The 23,749-nt window shown below is 42.0% G+C and overlaps 1 protein-coding gene across 3 annotated transcripts in view; it reads right to left on the bottom strand.

Moving 5' to 3' along the window:
- SLC6A15 (solute carrier family 6 member 15) overlaps window positions 1-23,749 on the bottom strand; it is a 543,862-nt gene that overhangs the window by 262,207 nt on the left and 257,906 nt on the right. The window contains exon 1 of one of the 3 annotated variants that reach the window (XM_085652966.1): window positions 5,478-5,593. The exons of 1 other annotated variant lie outside the window; for it this stretch is intronic. The gene's annotated coding sequence lies outside the window, so the exon portion shown is untranslated. Of the gene's footprint in view, window positions 1-4,574; window positions 4,769-5,477; window positions 5,594-23,749 lie in introns of those variants that run through there. One more of the 3 variants, XM_085652965.1, reaches the window with a different exon arrangement.

The following is a 23,749-nucleotide window of genomic DNA, read 5'->3' as shown; positions in this document are numbered from 1 at the left end:
AGGGAAATTTGTAAATAAAGAAGAGGGTGAAGGGCATCCAGAACAGGAGGAGAAAAGTAGAAAGGGAGGAATGAGATAGTGAGAAAAAAGGGGAAGAGACAGAATGGAAGTGGACAGGATAAAGACAATGTGAGAGCAGGGAAGAAAATGAGAGGGGGTGGAGAAAGGGAAGAAAGACAAAAAAGCACACAATGTGCTACTCGGACACCTTTATGCAAGGACAAAGCGATCATTAGTGAAGCAGCTGTAGTGGCATTGGTGCGAGGGGCTCACTGGACCCAAATTGTGACTAACTTAAAACCAACTTGGGGTAAAAGGGACAATTTTCTTTTACAATCACTATTGTATTACATCCTTTTTTGTTATGCCCAGGGACTCTTTTTGAAACCGCTTTTAAAAAATCCTTGGGTTAACGAAGCTCTGAACAGGCCTTGAACAAATTGCAAACATTAAATACTCCAATTATCTGGGTCAGAGTGTGTTCTTTCCTTCAAGCAGCTGTTTTAGATAGGAAATCTATGGACGAATAGTACTGCCTGTTTCAAAATGTTTTATTCCGATTTTAGATATTTACTGTACTTGATTAGTTCATATTTTATAGAGGCATCATGCACTTTATATGCGGATATGCGAATTGTTTTAAAGGACGTATGTGTTGTCATTTTATTTTGTTAGTATTAGCTATTATGCTATATGGTTATTGGATCATTTATCTTAAAAATTATGTTGAGGTTGATTGAGTTATTTGTTTCATAACTATTTAATTGCTCTGTATTGTTTCTGTCTTTTATGGCCATATACGGCCAAATAAAGAATAAAGAATGAATGACAATTTTCTTTTGCTAGCATTAGGGCTCATGACACCCTAGCTACACCACCAGCACTGAGTCATATCTAGAAAATGAACATGATTTTATTAGCACACGTTCCGCATTTGCAGATGTGCATGATTTTTCAGGAGGAGTTTTTTTTTAAATGTGAATGATGTTCTACGATTGATCTTGATGGGTCTTTAGCCAATTACTTTAGGATATTGGTTTAGAGTGTGGGCTTGGAGGGTTGCAGAAGCAGTTATCAGTATAAAAGTACAACTACCTTTTTTAACTGATCTCACACAATTGTAGCCAACATTGGGGAGCAGCATGCAGCAGCCTTCTCTGTATGTCCCGGATTACTTTGCATTACAGCAGTATCCTATTGCTGTGTTTACTGCACTGTTTCACACACCAACAGCAAACCTTGTCTATAATGTGAACGAAAACAGACCCACTGTGCAGGACAATTTTCCTTTGCAACATTTGTGGACATAAACACGATAGCAGAAGGCTGTAAATTATTAATAAGGAACATTACCTTGCCAGCTTAGAAATGTGAACCTGCAGAATTAATCTCAGTCACTGGCTTTGAAATTTTTAATCCAACCCTGGAATAAAATGAATGATTCAATTCACCTTTGTATATATCTGTGTTCGTGTACCTCGTAATGTGCAAAGATCTTTTAAAAGCATCTTCATCAATAGGAGGCCCTTTCGGGGTTGCATTGAGTGGGTTTTTGAGAGAACAGCATTACTTAACTTGGAGGGGGCATCTCCGGGACTGAACCAATGTTTTATCTGTAAATGTATTTTCACATTACAACAAGGCCCAAGATATGTATTTCGAAACAGAAAGGTGAACTTCCTGAGCAAAGACATGGAAATCAAACATGATGGGTAATATTTTACTTTCGCGCCCAAATAAAAAGTATGGCAGCAAAGTAGCAGAGCAGCAGAGCAGTAGTCCCTCTTGCAGCAGAGCAGTCCTACTTCTGAGTATTCCACAGGTCCAAAAGTGTACTGAAGAGTTGTATCTGAGTGTCCTTTATTTATTCTTGGTGCCAGCTTCGAAGTGGTAAAAACGTAGAAAGTCCTACCTCTACAAAGATGGCTAGAATTTTTTGCCTTCCTGCCCTGGCCCCAGCTTGTCTAGGGGCACAAAAGACTAGTGTGAAACCCTTGGTGATTGTGCTTAGGGAGAGCCTTTGTGATCTGCAAGAGTTGTAGGTGAACCCTTACCCCTCATTCAGACAAAAGGCCCATCCTACCAACACTTATTCCCCCTTTGTCTCATTGTCTGGGAGCAATACACAAAGACCAACTGCCAGTTATACCTGGTCATGTGACCCAGGATACAGGTATCAAATGGTTGGTACATGAAAATGACAACCTTATAAAATTGGGATTTTCAGAATTGCGACTTAAAATCCAACTTTACCACAAAAGGTTTTAAATTTCAGTTCTTTAGGGGCCAACCTTGACATTCATACCTACTCCCAAGTGAACGTGATTACCTATTAACTGTAATAAGGTAACCCGATGTTATATTATGGGAGCTGTAGGGATTGCAGTAGTGAGAAACGAAGTTAAGAGTTTTTCACTTCCAGGACATATAAACCTTAAAACCACATATCCAATGTTTCAAATACGCTCTTCCCTGCCTTCTGAGCTGTTAGGGTCGACCCTATGGATGGCTAATATGTATTGAAAAGGAAGGTGTGGGTCTGGCAAACAGTTTATTTTTCCAGGTCAAAATGGCAGTTTTAAACTACACACACAGGCTGCAATGGCAGGCCAGAAATAGGTTTGAAAAGTCTACTTAAGTGAGTGGCATGGTGAGTGCTGCAGGCACTTTAGTAGCATTTAATTAACACACCCTGCGTGAATGTAGTACCACCTTACTAATGACTGCCAAGTAAATTAACTGTGCTAATTGGGGCTAAGCCAATTCTACCATGTTCAAAGGAGGGGGCACAAGCACTTTAGCACTAGTTAGCAGTGGTAAAGTGCGCAGAGTCCTCAGGCCAAAAAAACGGATTCAGCAAAATCAGGAGGAGGAAGGCAAAATGTTTGGAGGAAGACCATCCTACGGTTGACAGGTCTAACAACTGTGATTCAGTATTTGGAAGGGATGCCCTAAACATGCCCCTTCCCAATACCAAATCAGAATTGGGTCGCAAACACAAATTGTAATTCGGTAACTTGTTACTGAATTGTATTTTGCCTTTTGTACACTGAAAAAATCTTTTTTTGCAGTCACAAAGTCTGCAAATCAGGATGTTTGCAACCTCAAAAAAGCTTTGTACATCTGGGCCCTGGATACACTGTAAGAATGGCAGATATATCAGTCATTTTTAATAATTACACTAACGAGCATTTATACAGCACTGTTTATTACTACTCAAAGGGATACTGTTTAACCCACCTTAGAATAACAAAATATTGAGAAAAATGGAAGGTTCTAAACGTATGCCTTTCAGTAAGCATGTAGCTCTATGATGCCAGTTCACAGTTCACGAAGCTCAATCAGCTATATAACAAAGGATTGTGCCTTGTTACCTGCAGGCAGCGAAAGGATCTCTGCAAAACAAGCAGTAACCCACTAAGCTATCTGCATTAAATATCAAGCTGTGACCTGCATGTTATTCACAGTGAATTGCAGCAGGCACTTTAACCTTCTATGCTATTACATGATAAATACATGAAGCTTTGATTAGACTGCAGACGGGTCTCCTCGGCAAGTCCATTAACCATTACATATATCTTGCTGCGGCTATACCATGAAGCTTCTCTGTGTACACAAAGATCTCTGCAACACATGCATTTACCCCATAAGATACTTTTAAATGCAATGTTTGTGACTAACGAAGTAAGTCAGAAGAGATGTAGTATCTAAATTGTCATTGTTGCCAATTTATTTGGTGGAAGAGTTTTAAAAAAAAGTGTAATTGACAGTCAGACTCTTCTCCACAAGACACTACCTCGTGTGACTCTGCCCCTTTTTACGGCCATCTTTTTAACCCGAGATTATGGGACCCAGTGGTATTTATTCAATTTCCATCACTGGTAATATTCAATGTTCTTTGCGGCCTTCCTAAAATACTCCAAACACTTTCCCTCACACAGTAAATTATTAATATCAAAAAAGCAAATTCTGGAAGCCGCTCCGATGAGTGGAATCTGAAAGTCTAGCTCCATAAAACAAGCCTTCGCAATTGCAAAAACCAAACAGCAGTGTTTTCACTCATTATTCAACCGAAGCAGAAGGGCACGAGGTCAGGCATTGTACACTTGGCTACACGCAGATTGGAACCTGTATTGCGATGCAGATAAGAAGGATTGCAACTTTACAAGATGAAGTGGGAGAAACAGACCCCCACCGCCCCTCCGATGCCAGGTCCGGATACCGATCTGGACATCGCGCGGACAGATAAGTGCTCATGCATACAGGAGTAAAAGTAACAAAGGAATAGATAAGGTAGTGTAGCACGGTGGGGTTTTTTCTGTCTGGCAGATAATTAACATTTTGTGTAAAACGAACATAAAATACATTTAATATATGATAAACACATACTGTGCAAACCATTTAAATGTATTTTTATACAAATAACGGGTGTTTGCAAATAACACATTTAACATCCGAGAAAGGCATAAGACGAGTAATGAACCCCCAAAATAGTATTAAAAGATGCCTTATTGCCCTCAGGTTAAACCTACACCCTCCCCCGCCACCTCCTCCGAAATGCGCTGGGTACTTACAGTGCTTGACGAGCGCATTCTACCGCTGTAGCATCCTAATGCTGGGAAGTTTGAACAAATTGCTGCCGTTCAGGGCAATCGACGTCGTGTGGCTTCAGTTAAGCCAGAGCGGCAGAGGTGCCTCGCATCACATTTCTCAGCATCCTGAGGCAGGACTGAGAATGGGCCAAACCAATGCTAACGAGAGGGGGATTCTGTGAAAAAACGTCAAGGACCAGGATTGCTGAGGCACAATATAAACTTGCTTAAATTAACACTGGCACTAACATTTCGGACCAAAACCATGAGCTATATAGGAGGCAATAAAGAGGAATATCTTAACGCTTAATGGCTGTAGATGCTTCAGTCCCACCCCTCGCGCTGTGCCATATGCTAAAGTCTACTAGTCAGCAGACTAATCCGGCTCTGGTACCTAGAACACTGGCGTCTCACCGTCATCCCCTCTGATCCAGCCGGTGGTGGCTTAAATGATTAAGAGCACTGCCCTTTGTACACGGTAACGGCAGGCCATACCATGCACAGAGCGTCAGGTCGCATAGGTGCTTAATTTCCGGGCGCTATTGGGTTCGTCCTGTTGAGAGAATTCAATGGAACACCTCGTGGTATGATCCGTACGAGGGAAGTACCAATGATTCAGCGCCAAAACCAAAATGTTCTTCACGTCATTTCTGCAGGAAGTCACACATGGCACTTGCATTCGCTGAATTTCCGTGAAACAGAAAGTTTTGTTTTCTTTTGGTGGCAAATTACCTATAAGCTCCCCGTCTCCCTTAGAATGCATGTATGAAACGCGTTAGCACATTTTATCTTTGAGCAATATTCCTAAATTGCAAGTGCATTGAAGAGATGAAAATGGACATTTAACTGCACAAATATGTTTGCTAAAGCACGGACACTTCATACCCATTCGGAGTTCCTGCTCTGGTCTCACTGCACGGCAACGAACACTTCCCAAAAGCCCCTGTTTGACCACACAGAAGGAAGATGTTGCATCATGCATTCAGAGGCATCCGGATTCCGGACACATTCAGATCTTGCCGCGTGAGCCCGCCCCCTACAGCACGTTGGTCAGCGACGCATGCCACTTGAGGATGATAATACACATTTTGTAATACACTACGCATTTCACTTCCCCCCAGTCATTTCTAATAAAACGTCTGAAGACAAGTGCTCTGGCTGGCATTCGGTGCCTGTGCATCTCTCTGGCGTGTCAAATGGCCGCACCCCTCCCTGCCTGTCATGCAGCGCGCGTGAGAGTGTGAGAACGCCACCGGTGGTGGAACAATTGTCAGAACGGTGGTGCTGCCATAACTATAATATCACTGAAGTTATAAAGACTGTGATAAATCCAAGCGTCACGCAAAGACCAAGAATAGCGATCGAGCCACGACCATTCAGCAGGAGAGTGGTATCCGTCTGCTCGTATTGCATTTTAGAGTACACGGTCGCAAATATATTACCAAGGCATGGTGTGCTATAACACTGTCATTTATAGACAGTGCGTTTCTACTGAAATGACCGCTAAAGTTGCAGACGTAGTTTTACTGATAAAACTATATAATGCACAAATGATAATATGTGGAAATCTGTTTATTTTTTTTTAAAGATTTTTATTTATTAAAACAAATCATGCAGTTGATACACAGGATTACGCCTAAAATACTACAAGCCATCTTGACACCGTTACACACATATAAAATGTAATGTACCAAAATAAAGAGGGTTAGGAAAGAAGAAAATAAAATATACAAAACCAAATTATATAACCACCCCCAAGTGAGCTAGTTATCCAAATCCATCCACTCAATTATTAGAGCCCAAGTTTTTTCACTTCGTTTTCTTTCCGGATTGTATTTAACAATATCTATTTCCAGCCCACTTATTTCAGAAACTTGGTTCCACCAAGGAATTAACAGAAATCAGGTGTGAGCAAATATTTGTCAATTGCACATCACCAAGAAAAGAGTCTTGATTTGTTATGAACCTCTTAAAATCTCCATTTCCATCACAATTGCAAAAAGTGCCTCCCCTGCTTTCCTGAAGGTTTATATAATTTGAATGATTTGTACAGTCCCTTTACGGGTATTTAAATGTTGTGTGTTAGAATAAAAATTGCATTCTTCAGCCTTCCCTTTCACACTCCCTGTAGCCCAGCAAGATTGCCACATATTTCACTTTACAAAATACTCTTACTTTGCAGTTAGAGAAAGAAAAGAATATAACCAATCTCAATGTTAAAAGACTAAGGAGCGATTTGTAAGAAGACCTAACCTGAAAACGCACAGATGTGCAACATAAAAACAAAACCTAAAGGCCTCTTTATTTCTCCTGAACTCCAGCGTAGTAATTTGGGAGTGATATTGCACTCCCAGCAACCCAACGTCCATTGCCTATGAAGAACTAACGAGTTCCCGGCCTCCTATTGTTGTTGGCCCAGCTTCAACAGGCGCTCACTTCTCAGGGATGAAGAGGACCAACAGGGCTTATCGTAGATGTCTAGTAAAGGGAGCTCTAGCTTTATAGGCTGCAGGTTGTGGGTTGGAGTTCCTGTGTGCCTTAAAGGATGTCACAGGATTCCCACAGAAGAAAGCCCAATTTGGTGGGCAGGTATTGCTTATAGTTTGCTTGGTTTTGCTTGCCCTCTCGTAGAGGCAGCCTAGACTTGAAAGACTTTAGCCAGGTGCCAAACTATGATTCAGCTTGAGGTCTTCTTTGAGCCCTGAGCCCAAAATGAGCTGAATTTTCGTGTGACATTGGCCTACTGCTTACGTTACTCTTTAATGAAAAGCAGGATTGGGAAATCAATTCCTGCATAGTGGCTGAATTGTACAAGGTGTAACCAGAAAATCTGGGATCAAACCTGGCTTCTCTATTTGACCACATTTTGTGATCCCTGGCCCGTATTTAATGTCACCAAGCCGCATTGTTCTTCATTGTCACATATGGCAGCAACTTATACTATGTGCTTTCAGGCTGTGACTTGTACAAGAACCTTATAATTAATTTAATGGGCTATAATGTTGCTCCATCTATAATAAGAATCTAGGCCACAAGTAGTGTGTACATGATAATTAACTTGCCTATTATTTCACTTAAGATCCCTACCAGAGATCTAGAAGGAGGTTATGTTATGGAGTGTAGACAAATGTACAGACCTGCTTTATGGAATAAATTGATATAAGAAACCTATGTTTGATTGAATCAAATTTACGGGGAAATTAATTATTTAATTGTAGCATAAGTACCCTAGGCTGATTTTATCTCTTCAGTATGCTGCTTCTTTGTTTTCAATATAGTTGCCCAGGTTATGTGGGGTTAATTGGGCGAATCCCTATTTTACAATACAATATTATTTCACTTATTGCATTGCAACTGGGGTGTGGTGGGCAACGAGTAAAGGATTTATGCAGTACACAAACAGTAATAAAGTGAAAACACAAAAAAAGAAGAATCCCAAACCAATTTAGAAAATTAGAGAACATTTTAATAATTAAATGACAACAAAATAAATTGAATTCAGTCAGTAGAACCGGAGTTATGAATTTTTAAAACTTTTTGTGAAATCTAGCGCTTAAAAGATCAAAGTGCCAACTGTGGGTATCTGGTTGCGTGAGACTCTTCAAAGTCAAAAGTTAATCCAACTGGGATGGGGTGCAGACTGGATAGATGAGGTAGATTGTGCCCATTGTTGGCTTACCCACGGACTTGGAAAATGTTTTGAAGAAAAGTCCAGGAGATGGTAGAGATCAGCGGGGCAAGCCAGCAGGCTGTGTCAGAGGAGGTGCCGTTATCTATGTCATCGGGGAGCCACTCAACGAGTTCTCAGTGAAGCCATCAACAATGAAGGGAAAAACATAGAGTGAGCAAAACTGGATTTCCAGATGAGGAGGTCGTTGTCGATGGGGAGACTGTCCCTGTCGAGTCCAGTGAAGATCCTTACTGTTGCTACTGCTGCCACCGTGGACACAGTAATCCTGTTTACCTGCTAAAGGAGGTAGGCTGCTGAAGGACGCTCGCTGCCCTGCCAAACCTGCCACAAATCTGATGCTTAACACCCTAACACCCTGGGTGAGAACTTCAGCCCCCAGGGTGCACCAGGCAACCCACAGCTGCCGCGAGTGAGGGGAAGGCGTGGCCATCGCGCTTAAAGCGCTGCCTCTCCCCCCACGGCATGGGACGCATGCGGGACGAAGCACGGTCGAAGCCCGGACCAAGGGCGGGCCCATCTGCGCCCGTCCGAGACCGGCAGAGACTGGACTGGGCCACCCCCCTAATATTCAAGTCGCAAGTATAATCCTGTAGTGTTACTTATTGTAGTGTTCATTTACCAAACTTGACTTAACATGAGCAGGCGGAAAGTGGGTCCTGGGGTTGTGGGTACTTTAGATGCGTTCCTCTCTAGGGCGGAATCCGCCCTGATTCATGAAATACAGCTTACCGAATGTAGATTATCGTTGGAGCCACTGCAACCTTTGGATAGTCTTGTGTCCTTGACCCCCCCTGAGCAGGGCCGGACTGGCCGTAGCGGGCACTGGGCAATCCCCCGGGGGCCGATTTTGGGCCCCTGTGGGCCGTTTTTGTTTCAGGGCCGTTTTTGCAGCGTAGCTGCAAAATCGGTCTTGTAACAAAATCGGCTGAAACCGGCCCTGGAAAGAGCTCGGCGGCACCCCCAACCCCGCGGGGGGGGGGGGACCGGCCGAGCACTTTGCCAGGGCCGGTTTCGGTTGCCAGTCCGGCCCTGCCCCTGAGAATACTGTTGGTATCAGCGCTGCCCCATCGAGCAGCTCGATTATACCGCCCTCATTGTTATCAATGAATCCAAAGAGCACTGATACGGGCAACGCATCACCAGTCCCAGCCCCCTGTATTCCCACTGTAAATACAAGAAGCCACAAAATGAGACAGCCTCAATGTGGGGTACCACCTTAAAAAAAAAGGAAATTGCGGGCCACCCCCAAGCCCTCAAAACTGGCTTCTAAACCCAGTGCACGGAAGGTGGGTGATAATCGGCACGAAGACAGCATTAATGATAGTACAGCTTCCAAAAACCCATGTATGACTCTCAATACTGATGCTGTAACAGATTTAGCCACCGGTATGTCTGAGGATGTGTTCCTCACCCAGATAGACAATAAACTTGCGGCCATGATCAATCCACTATTGGATAAACTGACCCAGATAGAGGGTAGGCTGACCAAAATAGAGCAGACTCTAACCAGTGCTAGGATAAACAACACCAATACCAACGAGGGACAAGGAGAAGGATTGGTCGCCCAGAACGAGAATCGATCATGTACTAGGGTTTGTGCTGATATCCCGCTATGCGCCCTAACCACAGTGCTAACCAGGAATAATCAATTAATAATAATAATATTAATAGCGGTACCAATTTCCATTGTCCTTCACTTATTGGGGATGGGCGTCCCAGGGTGCCCCTTAGTTGGAGTACTAGCTTCACCCCACATAATCACAACACGTTGCATCTGCCTCCGGATGCAACACCACACACAGTGGTTCTGGCAAACATCCCAGTCATCCAGCCCGCGGCTCAGGAACACTGGTCTTCACTGAGGAATAGGGCACTACATCTTTTGACATCTAGTACTGGTATCAAGCATGAGCTTTTTTCCAAAATGGTCCGTAGGACACCATGGATAGGTAGTTCATATAAATGTCTACCAGGGGACTGTGTGGTGTTAAGTTTCGGGTCTCCAGGGCTGGTCCAACATATTCTGGACAGGGCTGGCAATATACAAATTAGGGAGAGGGATATCAACATCTTCCACCTGGGCTACAAACAGAAGAGGCATAAACGCGGGGTTGGTGCAACAAGCCCATGAAACACCAAGCTAGCCAATCCCTATATCCAACCGCTATGGGGTGTTGAACTCTTTGGAAGATATAGACTGACTTGGACCAGGTACTGACTCATTATTACAAGGTACCAATAATTCTATGGGTATTCTATAGGATGGAACTGCATCCTACCATTTATCTACCAAAATACCAACCCTAAATGGGAATAATGGTAACATAGAGGAAGGACATGAGGAGACTATTTCAGGCAGGTTGGGAAATGTAGTAGAATGGGTGACCCCGAGAAGTGTAGTAGAAAAGGATCGCTCAGCTTTCCTGCCCTGTTCAAAACAACAAGCAGGGGTTATTGAGTTCAATGATGGAAGCACCCAAGGGGCAATGGGCTACACTGTTATCTCTAACCCCCCTGATGTTTCTAGCACGCCATTACTAGGGCATGGCCAACCCAATCTTTCACTGGCAAGTTGGAATATTGCCGGTCTCTCCACCAAAACCCACTCTTCTGAGTGGTCAACATTCATTGACAAATATGATATCTGGGCATTCCAAGAAACCTGGGTGCTCGATCAAATTTGTCACTTAGGTTTTTTAAATTACTTCAAGCCTGCACAGAAGGGACAAAGGGGTAGACCCAAAGGGGGACTGGTTATTTGGGTCAAAAAGAACACAGGATACATAGTGGTTGAAATTGAGATCGATAGTGGGGACCTTTTGGCTATAAGATTGCGGATGGGTAAGGTTTTGAACATACCGTTCATTAAAGTATATGTAAGAGGGACACTCTGAGGTAAAGAATCAAGTACAGTCACGATACTGGACGGGGTTTTGGATAGGTACAGGGGACGTAGTAGCCTGATTATTGCCGGGGACTTCACCTGCACCTTCGAGCCCCTAGACTGTGAAGATGGTAATCTTAGTAGCGAGGAGGATGAACAATGGGACATCCCATCGCTTGATCTTCCACCTATTAAAAAATGGACTGAACTGGCACTTCAGCTGAAAGGGCTGTGTTTAGAACCGGGCATAAGGGCAGTGAACGGGAGGTCCCAGTCCGATGGGCGGGGTACACACACCTTTAATAATGGCATGCGAAGTAGTAGGATTGATTACATCTTCCTTAGCCTGGAACTATGGTCGTCTTTACAGGATATGGAAGTCTATGATCGGCTTGAAAGCGACCATAACCCATTAGTATTGACTATGCAGGTCCCAGGCTTACCTAACTACGTATGCCAGGAAATAGTAAAGTATGTAGTAGGAGTGGAGTCTTCTAATGACTCAAGGAGAGTGAAATGGACTAGTGCGGCAGCCAATGAAGGGAACCTAAGACAGATGGAGGCACTGGATGAGTGTTCCCTGGAAACTATCCATAATTGTGACACCCAAGAGGACATCAATTCAATTATTTTGCAGGTTCACAATGACTTGTTTTCCAAACTTAAACCTTTTTTTGTAAAGAAGTCCAAGAAACTGGATAGGAAGTTAAGTCCAAAGGCAGCCCCCTGGTACAATAAATGATGTAGAGAGGCTTACAGGAGACTAGCAAGAGCAATTAGACTAAGGAATAAGGACGAGATTAGAGTTGAAAGGGCTGGCTATAAGTGAGTTTTATCACGAGCTAAACAGAAATGGGATGAGCACCATTGGCAAAACCTGCTCAGTGCAAGCCAGGAAAAAAATATGGCCAATTTCTGGTATATTGTTAAATGGGGCAATGGAATATCGAAACCACTCCCCATCAACCATGTTGCACCCGAAGTGTGGACCTCTCACTTTGAGGCCCAGTTTGCTGCCAGCAGTGATCATATAGCCCAATTTCCAAAGCCCGATCCTATTTCCACCTTGCATTTTTCTATACAAGAGGTCCAAAAAGCCCTTAAGGAAATCCCAAAAGGTAGGGCACATGGACTGGACTGCATCCCAGCGGACCTGTTCATGTACAATAGTGACAAGTGGGAGAGTAACGTTCAGACTCTAGCTAATGCCATATTAAGTGGGGCCCCCTCCCCTGAGACATGGTCAGGAGCAGAGATCATCCCGATCTTTAAGAAAGGGGATCGATCAAAACCTGGCAATTACAGGCCTATAAGCCTTATTGCTCGTATCCAAAAGATATTTGCCAAGCTGGCCTTAACCAGAATCCAGACATGCATGGATGAAACAGGGATTTTATCACCCATGCAGGCTGGGTTCCGGCCACATACAGGCACTATCGACCAGGTTCTCAGGTTTGCAATCATTTATTGGAGGGTGGTAATCTTAGGTGGCGGCTTGCTATTTGCAGCCCTCATTGATTTAAAATCGGCTTTCGATTTGGTGCTCTGAGATAAAATGTGGAGCACCTTCCATGATATGGGGATGCCGCCAGACTTGTTGGCCGTTTTAATTACTCTGCATAATTCAAACTTTGCTCAGGTACATTGGGGTGTGAATGGGGAAGTTACAAACACGTTTCCCATCGCCAAGGGGGTATGCCAGGGGTGTGTGCTTGCCCCAACCCTGTTTTCTCTTTTTATTAACAGGGTCGTGGAATACTATTCAAATCATCCAACGGATGTTCCATCTTTAGCTGGTCAGAAAATACCATTGTTAATGTTCGCGGATGATACTTTAATATTATCCAAGACCCAGAAAGAGCTGCAGTTAGCCCTCACTAGGTTTGAGGAGTTTTGCCGCGACCATGACCTCGAGGTTAACGTGGAGAAGACAAAGTTTATGGTTCTCCACAACCGAAAGGCCATCAAAGGGAGGGTCTTTATGAATAAAGTACAACTAGAGCAAACTGACGTTTTTACATATCTAGGAGTAATCCTTGAAAGTAAACTAAAATGGATACCCCAGATTAATAAAATGGCCCTTAAACATGCCCAACTGGCAGGCGCCCTTGTGAAGGAGCAGAGATTGTCCTATACAAAACCAGTGGCTCCTGTACTGAAGATTTACAATTCTAAAATTAGTACATCTGTACTTTATGGGGCGGAACTATGGGGCTTTTCAGATTTAACACCCCTGATTGTAGCCCAGAATAAGTTTGTCAGAACCCTACTTTCCCTACCTCCATCGATGCCCCTGTTGCCTCTCTATCTTGATCTGGGTTGCAACCAGTTAGAGGATATCGCTCGTTTCAGACCTGTGGCACTTTGGAGAAGGTTATGGGCTACTCCCGAGCTGTCTCTGTATGCCCGGGCACTGCTTGAAATCAGGCAGGCCGACACCTCCTGTAAGATCTCCTGGTTGAGAAAGATTAAAACCACCTTGAGCGACATGGGGATGAATGGTATATGGGAAAACCCCGAAGGTAACCCTCTTCCTTCAAAGAAAGAGTTCAAGACAGCCTACTGGAATATGGTTAGGAAGAAACGTTTTTCATCCATTACGAGTCCAACCTTGACGAGGGATTTCCTGGAGAAGAAACATGAGTACCATTACGAACCTTATTGGGATTACAATATGGTATCACTCGACAGGAAACTGTATCATCATTACAGAGTGGGCTCACTTCCAATTAAGACTTTTACCTGCAAATGGCACCCCCTGAATGACGATAAATGTAACACATGTCCGCTGCAGAGGGAAACCATAGCACATGTTTTCTTTGTCTGTCCAGCCTATAAAGCCCCTCGATACAGATGGCTCATAACAATCTGTCTAAACCTTGGTACTAGGGAGGGCACAGAGGCACTAAGGATTCTAAAGACAGACACAAGTGAGCCCATAATAATTGCCCTAGCGAAATTCTTGGGCTGGATGTGAGCCATTCGTAGCAAAATTGCTGAAGCTCGGAATACAGCTAACATGTAAAGGGTTAATCCTCTCACAATCAGGCTATTGTAGTTATATTTAAATATATGTTAGTCCCCAGGATATTAAAAATGTTCTTATGTAACTGATTTTTTATAAATTTTCCCCTTTTTAAATGGAGATATGAATGTATAGCAGGAAGGATTAATTTATGGTTTTATGTGAATTTGTTTAATTGGTTTTGCTAAGCTAAAACATTTGCATGGTTAAGCTGCTTTAACCTTTAGTTTATGGTGGAAATTAACGGTCCACAATATGAACTTATTGATGTACTGTTGTCTTTAATGATTTGAAAATCGAAATAAAGACTAAATAAACGTAAACGATATTTACCTTTGGACTTAGGCAACTTTTTGGAAGTAAAAAACTTCCAGTGAGACAGATCTGTAGAGAGCTCCGTAAGGCTCGGTTCCATTGCTGCGAAATCCCGCGGGACAGGATTTGCTGCTGTGGAGAAGAATGTAACGGGAGCTACTGCAAATTCAAGCATTCTGTGATGCACCTAAGGTGGATTGGCTGGGAGGTCGTTCCCAGTTTTCTATTGCTTCTTCTGGTACTCTTTGGTTAAACATTTTCTAAGTCCCAACTTCTAAGGTTAGGCAGAAGCAGCACCTCTCACACCACTTCCAAGGGTCTGGGGCCTAGGGAGCACTACTTCAGGTGTTAGGACTCCCTTTAGCAGAGGCCAGGTGAAGAGTTCAAGGTCTCTGGAGCTTGTTATGTCCCTGTAGGTAACACAGAAGGCCAGTCAACTAGCCTTTGGAGTCACGTCTGGCAGTCCTGGGTTCAAAGAAATGTCCCAGTTCTCCTTCAAGCAGCAAAGGGGGGCTTCAAGCAGCAGGAAAGTCCTCTGGGGAGCAGTGCGGATCTCAAGCAGCAGGGCAATGCTCTGGTAGCAGTAGGCCAGTCCTCTGGGGAGCAAGGGAGGCATCAAGCAGCAGGGCAGTCTTCTGGGGTACAGGGCAGACCTTCTAAAGTCTTCCACAGGTCCAGGACTGTGCTGAAGAGTTGTTCTGAGGGTCCAATATTTATACTTGGTGCCAGCCTCTGAAGTGTGGGGGACATCCTGGGCTACCTCTACATCTGGTTCTGGGAAATCCTTCCCTTACCCTGCAAAGGTTTCAAGAAATCTGGTATAACAAAAGGCTAGTGCCAGGTTTCTTTGAATGTGCTGGGACAAGCTCTTTGAAATGTAAGGGCGGCAGGCAATAGCTCTGCCCCAACCATCCTGCTAACATTTAGTCCCCTTTTATCTCACTGTCTGAGAGGAATACACAAAGCCAAGCAGCAGAGCCTTTATGTGACCCCGACAGTGGCAGCAATCACCAAATGGTTAGGGCAAGATAATGCCTACTTTCTAAAAGTATTTAAAATTTGAACAAAGAAATCAATCTCAGCACAGACAGGTGTATTTTTTATTTATATATTTAAAATCTTTTGCATCAGATTTCATGGTACAAATGTTTCTTCAAACACATTAGTTGACGGATGTTTCACCTTCGTATATGACATATTTCTAGTCAGCAATATACAGAACCCATTTCTCTCGCAAATCAGAAAACTAGCCCATACATAGTGCCTAGATTTCATTCAATAACAATTCTTGGACAGCAATTGAACATAAAATGGGTTGATGCGTAGATGTTTCGGTCGTTCTAGTGGTGAATCTAGAAGACCACCTACAGGAGAAAACAATCTTTTGAAGATTAACAATCCTTTTGCAAGCAGATCAGTATCATAAGAATCTTAGATCTTGTCAAGAATAGTTGAGTAAATCTGTAGATACCTTTCTAAACGCCGTATGCTTCAGTGAGTGGTCCTTTACACAGTACGAGATAGTGAATAAATTTTAAAGCTCGTCCGAATGCAGTTGTTATCGACAACCCTACACAGCGTCTTGTGCCAATCGTGAAGATTGTTCGACCGATCTTCACAATTTACCTGATGCTCTTCAGTACCCAATCCCACAAAGGTAAATTGGGTTGCCCTAATTTTTGAGAATACTTTCTAAAAGTGGCATTTTCTGAATTGTGACTTAAAATCTGACTTTACCATTAAAGAGGATTTAACATAGCAATTCATATGATTCTAAACATGACATTCCTACCTGCTTTTAGTCAAAAGTTAGCACTTATTAAATGTAATATGGTAATCCAATGTGTTCTAACTGAAGAGACCGGCCTTACAGTAGTGAAAAATAAATTTAGAACTTTTTCAGTACAAGAGCATGTAAAAATTAAAAATACATGTCCTACTTTTTGAAATACAATGCACCCTGCCCAATGGGCCTTTGGGGCAAAGTGCACAGAGTTCTAGTGCCAACAAAAGCAAAATTCAGAAAACAGGAGGGGCAAATACAAAAAATTTGGAGGAAGACCACACCAAGGATGTCAGTTCTAACAGTCTTTCTACAAGTACTATCAGTAAGCACACTGACAAAGAATTTCTTTAGCTTATAACCAACTATAAGAACCCCATCAAGTCAAAAAATAAGACCTGCCTGAAAAACCTGTCTGGGTCTTCAAGAACAAAAAGTTCTAGTCAATAACGTATTGTAGAAGGTTAAAATGTCATTCAAGCACTGACAGAAAAATACCAAGCGAAACACGGACAATTCACTGAAAGCAATTTTTGAAAGGGAAACAAAAGAAGATTAAGGGGCTAATGTATAAGGAAATTGCGCAGCGCGGCACTGCACTCATTTCCAAATCACAAGGATCTGCCATATTTATAAAATACGACACACCCCTGTGTTTTCCCTAGTTCTGGGACGAAAAATGTCTGCCTAGCGCCAACATAGACACCCTTGCACCATAGTGCAAAAATGCCTGCATTGTGGGGATGTATGTTTATGCACAGGAAGGTTTTCCTTCTTGCCCATAAATAATCATTAATGGTGATTTGCTATTTCTATGTGTGCTGCAGAATGCGCACACATAGAAGTAGCAAATTGATATTATTTAATGATTGTTTATTATCATTTAATATTGTTATCATTAATGTTGCATGACGTTAGTTTTTGGCCCAGCCTCAGATTTACACATCCTTGTAAATCTGAGGCAGTGTAAAAAAGCAATGGATGTTGCGGTGGAAAGCCCACAGCGACACCCATTGCATGTCCCTTTCACACAGATACCTGCATGAAAGGCTACCATATTTATCTGGCAGCGTTAAGCCATGCAAAGGGGCTTAACGCTGCTTTGTAAATATGGTTCAGGGCATTACACCACCCAAACACCAAAAAAAGTGACGTTCCGGTGGCACAATCCCCTTTTACATATGCCCCTAACTTTCTCCCATCAGCATGGCCGATTTGTGGAGACCTGAATTGCTGTAAACATATCATACCAGTTTTATATTCTCTGGTGTTAGCTGTCAGCAATACTGGAATAAACAAATGTCTGCGTAAATGACTGTTTAAAGTACAAAAGCACATAAAGTGAATAGTGTTTTGACCAGACAAGTTGTCACTAGGGCAGCTCAGGAGGCTCGAAATCCATGTACCCTTAAAAGGAAACACTAACAAAAAGAGCAATGTACAACGTTGTAACTGAGGAAGATACAATCTGTATTGAGAATTGATTTGTAGACAAGAAAAGGATCCAACATTAGGGAAGAGGATCATTCAGAATATTTAACTATCATCTGCATGATTCACACCTTATTTTAACCACTAGTACATAGCTTAATGAACATCGTTTTTACACACTATTTAATAGTAGCATCTACAAGGTCTGGGTTGGTGAAAAGCTCTGGTAAACCCAGCTTTGCAGATGTTTGTCTTATGTAGGCGAGCCATGGGATCTTGTCCCTGTTATCTAGTCTAGCTTAAGGAGTGTCCGAGAAACCAGTCTCAGACTTAAGCCAATTCTTAAGCCATAGCATCAGAGAGGTCAGACAAATCATGACTTACAGATAGTTCATTTCTGGCAGATATTAGTACCTGTGCCCTGAGGTACAGATAAAATCCCACGCAAAAAACGTTTTCTATCTTTTGAATGGTTTCTACGTTAATGTATCCCTAGACACCTGCCCCATAGAGTCTCACTGCATTACATTTGCTCATGTACATCTAAATTAGTTCCGTCAATGGTTTATGACATAATATCAAACCATATTTGAAGATCAATTCAATCGCTCTATGGAGCTGATGAGATCTTAAATTCAAAAGGTGGCCCCAAATTAGGGTAGTATCAAAAGGAATCCTTAAATAATAAAACAATTGACTTTAGGAACAGGGAGTCCCTCAATTTGATAAGTCGTAGATTTATACACAGACAAAGAAAAAGGGAAAGGGGGGATTTAATGGGACAAATCTGTCCCTGGGTGCCTCTTCTTTTCCCTTTTGGAAAAACCAAATGGTTTTTATTACTCCCCTCACACACTAAACAGTGTCATGCTTCATCATAGGGCCGCATCTACATCAAGACGCAGACCAACGTCATTTGATGGAGCGGAAAATTAGTTTTTTCTCACAAATAATTGAGTGGATTAATTCACAGTCTCTAATCCCATTTGGATCTGGATACTCTCAATACAAAAACGATAATTAAAACGACCTAGGAGAATGTAAAAAAAAAAAGTTTTGTTAACTTCTCCTGGCTGAGTTAAAAACAGTATCTTGGGGGTGTATTGGCTGTTTAGTATCCGAATACCTCTTACATATAGTGTTGTCGGACTATCAACATGTTTTGGCCATCCTTGTGCCCCTACCGGGTCTCTCGGAATTCTTCAAGATTAGGATCCCTTGAACTTCCTTGGGCTCCTTATTACCCTCCCCTATATACAGTACCTTCGTTTTCAGGTATTGGTATGGGGATATTTTTCTTATTTTTCTTTCGATCTTCCCATTTATCTTGGAAACATCCAGAGTTTCATTGCATCAGTCTTAAACCAGTCCTAGATTTGACAGTTTTAAGACCACTGATCATAATGAAGAGTCAGAATGAGTGGTAAAGTATATGTGTCTCAGCCATAAACATGGTTTATTGACTTAACCACAATTAGGATATCTAATTTTGCTGTATGTCTCTAGTAAAGTGCACTACGTGTGCATGGGGCCTGAAAATTAAATGCTAGTAATGGTACTGCACCACTAACAGTTTTACATTTTTCTCATTTCTTTTAGGAAGAAAATAAACAAGGTATTAAAAGGGGTAATGGAATGCAACTGGGAAGCAGCAACTGGCTTCAGTCTGTGAAACACATGAAGGTTCAACGGGGAGCAAAAAACAAAATTAACAACAGTGATTCTTCACTGTTTCCAGGTAGTCAGCCACGGACAACATCTTTTGAGCCACTGGCTTCTGGCATTTGCTACAGTGAGTTACTGTCTCAGATAAATTACCGGAGACAGCCGGAACAGTTATGACGGCCAGGGACAATTATCCCCGTAAGGCTACTGCAGATAATGATTGTTCTTCAGCTGCGCCTGCCATCTCCTGTACATGCATTGATGGATAGTTTTGATATACTTCCATATGGAACTTGTCTTATAGGAATACTTCTTCCCAGTTTGTCTCGACAATTGCTTGATACAGACATTGCACTGAACAAACTTGTCAGAAACATTTTCTCTCCCGAAGGAAAATTGAAATTTTTCCAAACATTACTCTCCTTTTTTGGAAGTCACATCTCTTCTTGTTCATGAAGTACAGGGTCAGGTTATCCTTGCTGGGCTAAATTCATACCTCCATCTATCGTAAGCACTTGTGCACAAAGTGTATTTATAAATAGTTAAATCAATTATGTTATGTTTACCTGGTAATTGTTTTGTTTAAATTGAATAATAATTTTACCATCTCGGATAACTTGTTGCAGTAAGTTGGTAGTGTTATTTGTTGAACATCTGAAGTTTCCCCCAAGACTACTACAGATGATGAGTCTGGTTCTCCTCCACCTGCCTTCTTCAGCCTCAAGTGATTGTATGTCCTTTCGTGGATGGTTTTAAGATGTCTTCACATGGAACTTTTCCCATATGAACACTTTTTACCAGTCTCTCTTGATAATTGCTTGCTGTAGATGTTAACTGCACAGACTTGACAAATACACAACTCTATCTTTAAGTTCTCCTGGTGTCTTGAATCTGATGCCTTTAATGTTAGAGTTTGCTTCTTTCAAAATGTCATGGAAGTCATCCCATGGAAATTCTGACAACTGAGGGTTAGAAACCAAGTTGGTATTCCTACATTTCGCAACGTACACTTGAGCTCACCATGGCAATGATACTGGTACTCATTGGCCCACATTGGCATAACATCAAATGTATCAAATTTGGAGATGTAAAGTAAATAGATAGCAGCACTGTAAGTACATCAGTGTAGTCCAAGTACAGCTTATGAGAATTACAGGTTTGGGTATGTTCTTGTATTTGTAATTAGTTAAATAAGTTATGTTACATTTATTTAAACTCACACACCTGTAGAGTCATTCATACAGGTACTGATGCACCCACACATACACTGGCACACTCACTCAAAATCCCATAGTCAGTCAGACAGCCATTTACACATGCACACAACTACTTACATAGACTCATACACCCATACAGTCATTCACACACCCACTCATACAGCCACTCACACAACAAATCACCTACCAATACAACCACTCATACACCCAGCTATACACCGATGCACCCACTGACACACCCACACACCAATACAACTACTCACAGCCCCACCCATACGCTGTTAAAGCCACACATAGGCTGACACATCCATGCACAGACCAATACAGTCACTGACACACCAAGGCACTCACCAGTACAGCCACTGACAGAACCAGGCTCACACTAATACTACCACTGACACAACCAGGGACATACCAATACAGCCACTGACATACCCAGACACACACTGATACAACTACAGACACACCCAGCTACACTTTGATACAGAAACTGACACACCGAGGCACATACTCATACAGCCAATGACACTACCAGTCACATATCGATAAAGCCACTTAGGCATGCAGCCAAACACTGATATAGCCTCTCATACAAATACTGATACAGTCACTGACACACTCCACCACACACTAATGCAGGCACTAACACAGCCAGGCACATATTGTTACAGACACTGACATACCCAGGCACACAATGATATAGCCACTGACACACCCAAGCACACACCGATACAGCCACTGACACACCCAGGCACACACTTATACAACCAATAAGACATCCACTTACACATCGATAGAGATACCTACACATCCAGGCAGACACTGATACAGGTCCTGACACACTCAACCACCCTCCAATACAGAGACTGATACATTCATACACACACCAATGCAGCCACTGACACACCCACAAGCACACACCGCCACACAGCCATGACACACCCAGACCTACACTGATAGAGTCTCTGACACATTAAAAACACAGAGTTAGCTCTTTGCTTGGCCAGATGTTATTTCTAAAAAGAACATTTTTTTTGTCAAAGGGTGTTTAATTATTTAATTTTGTTCCTGTTTTTTTTTTAAACAAAAAGTAAACTTGTTTCATGTGAATACTTCTTGGCAGTGCCCTTGGATAGCTACTTCCCGCAAACACTGCTCAAACCTTCTTTGCCCATGAAGGTATTGTAATATACTTCCAGACAATACTTTGGTTTCTTGGAGGTGGTGCATCTTCCTCAAAAAGTTCTGGATGTTCATACTGGAACGAAGATTAAGTTTCAGCCATTCTATGAAGGCAGAGCACCACTGATTCTCAATTCTCATTCTAAAGAGTTCACTGGAGAAAAAACTTTTTTTGGGTGTGGTTTACATGTACATCGGTGGGGTCCTAATGTAGGCAAGGTTTGGGTGTATCATCGGGCACATTCGTGAATGCAGTCCGTAGATTCGTGGGTTTGCGAAACTCATAAAATGAGTAACTTTCTTGAAAATCAGATATAGAGGGCATACATATACTTGTAAATATGTTCACACTGATTTTATGAATGAAAATAGAGGGAGTTACATATTTGAAATAATCTTTGAATTTTTCGGTGGATCCGCGGATCTGACTCGGAGGTACCACAGAACCAAAAATTAATTAATCAAAATATAAAGCTTGGATAATTACATTTACAAAAACATTATACATTTTAACTTAAATATGTATGTATGTAATTTTGACCTTTTAAAACATATTTAAAGTAAATACATATTTTACAAATGTCTGCAGTTAGAAAAATGCGAAATTAAAAATCAAAATAATTTGTAGTATACTTAGTATTAAAAATAAAGCCTAGAAATATCCTCAAAAAACAAAACATTACAGGGACAAAATACTTTAGAAATAGAATTTGAAAAATCTTTGAAATTCACTGAAAAACCCCAAGGTTACAGGGATGTTATAGTTAGGAATTAGAATTTACAAAACATTTGAAATTCACACAAAAAATAAGGTTTCAGGGACGTTATGGTTAGAAAATACAATTAAAAAAACGCCCCCTTCTTTTATCTCCAGTAAGTCCCACATAGCGGGATTGCTAATAGGTCTTCGGAGGCCACGTCCCCTTTCTCCACCACTCTGCATATGTGCCTCATGGTGCACTACTGGTTGGGGGATGAAGTCCATTTCACTTCTGAGGGACCTGGGGGCCAAGACGCCCTCCTGGTACTTCCGGTAAGTCCTACACTGCGGGATTATCGAGAGCTGGTCAGAGGCCAGCCCCCTTTCCCCACCACTCTGCTAACATGACTACTAGTTAAAAAACCATAGAAATTCACTGAAAAAAAACAAAGGTGACAGGGGCACTATAGTTAGGAATAAGCATTTAAAAAAGGTAGAATTTCACTGAAAAAAACAAAGCTTACAGGGATGTTATAGTTAGAAAATGGAATTTAAAAAAACACAGGAATTTGCTAAAAAAAATGAAAGTTACAGAGATGTTATAGTTAGGCTCAGGTTTCACTTGTACAAAACCAGATCAATTCAGCAGTTATAGTAAGCTGAACTACCTATAACTCTTGCCCCCGCAATGCACTGCTTATGATCTCATACATTGCATCACTCATGACATGGTCAGTGACATCACTGATGACATCACGGATGACATCTCAAATGACATCACTCATGACATCATCCAGTTACTAAAACCTGAGCCTACCTATAACGTCCCTGTAACCCTGGCTTTTCTCAGTAAATTTCTAGGGATTTTTAAATGCTAATTCCTAACTATAACGTCTCTGTAACCTTTGTTTTTTTCAGTGAATATATATATACCCAAATACCGCCTTCCAGTCACCGCTCTCTGACGTGGTGGGTGCTGCAACTCACAAGGACGGTCTTGTGCTTTCTCTGTACTTCTCCAACAAGGAACATTGTGCACAGTTAATTTGAACAAATTTTATTGTGTGAATCCACAGTCCATGACTGACAGACGCGTTTTGGCCCACCCAGCCTCTGTCAATGTCAGCGTTTTCTATTTCTTTTCAAACTTATATCACATATACAAATTTCATTGTACGGCAAAAGTGATGTGGAAACTAACAATGGACTTAGCTTATATTTCACATCTAAACATAGATACCAATGAGGCCATCTTGGACTGTAT

This window comes from Triturus cristatus, chromosome 4_1 (genome assembly GCF_964204655.1).
Source record: "Triturus cristatus chromosome 4_1, aTriCri1.1, whole genome shotgun sequence".
Lineage (NCBI taxonomy): Eukaryota > Metazoa > Chordata > Amphibia > Caudata > Salamandridae > Triturus > Triturus cristatus.
Note: the sequence above shows the minus strand (reverse complement) of the source record. Positions and strands in the feature narration are given on the sequence as shown.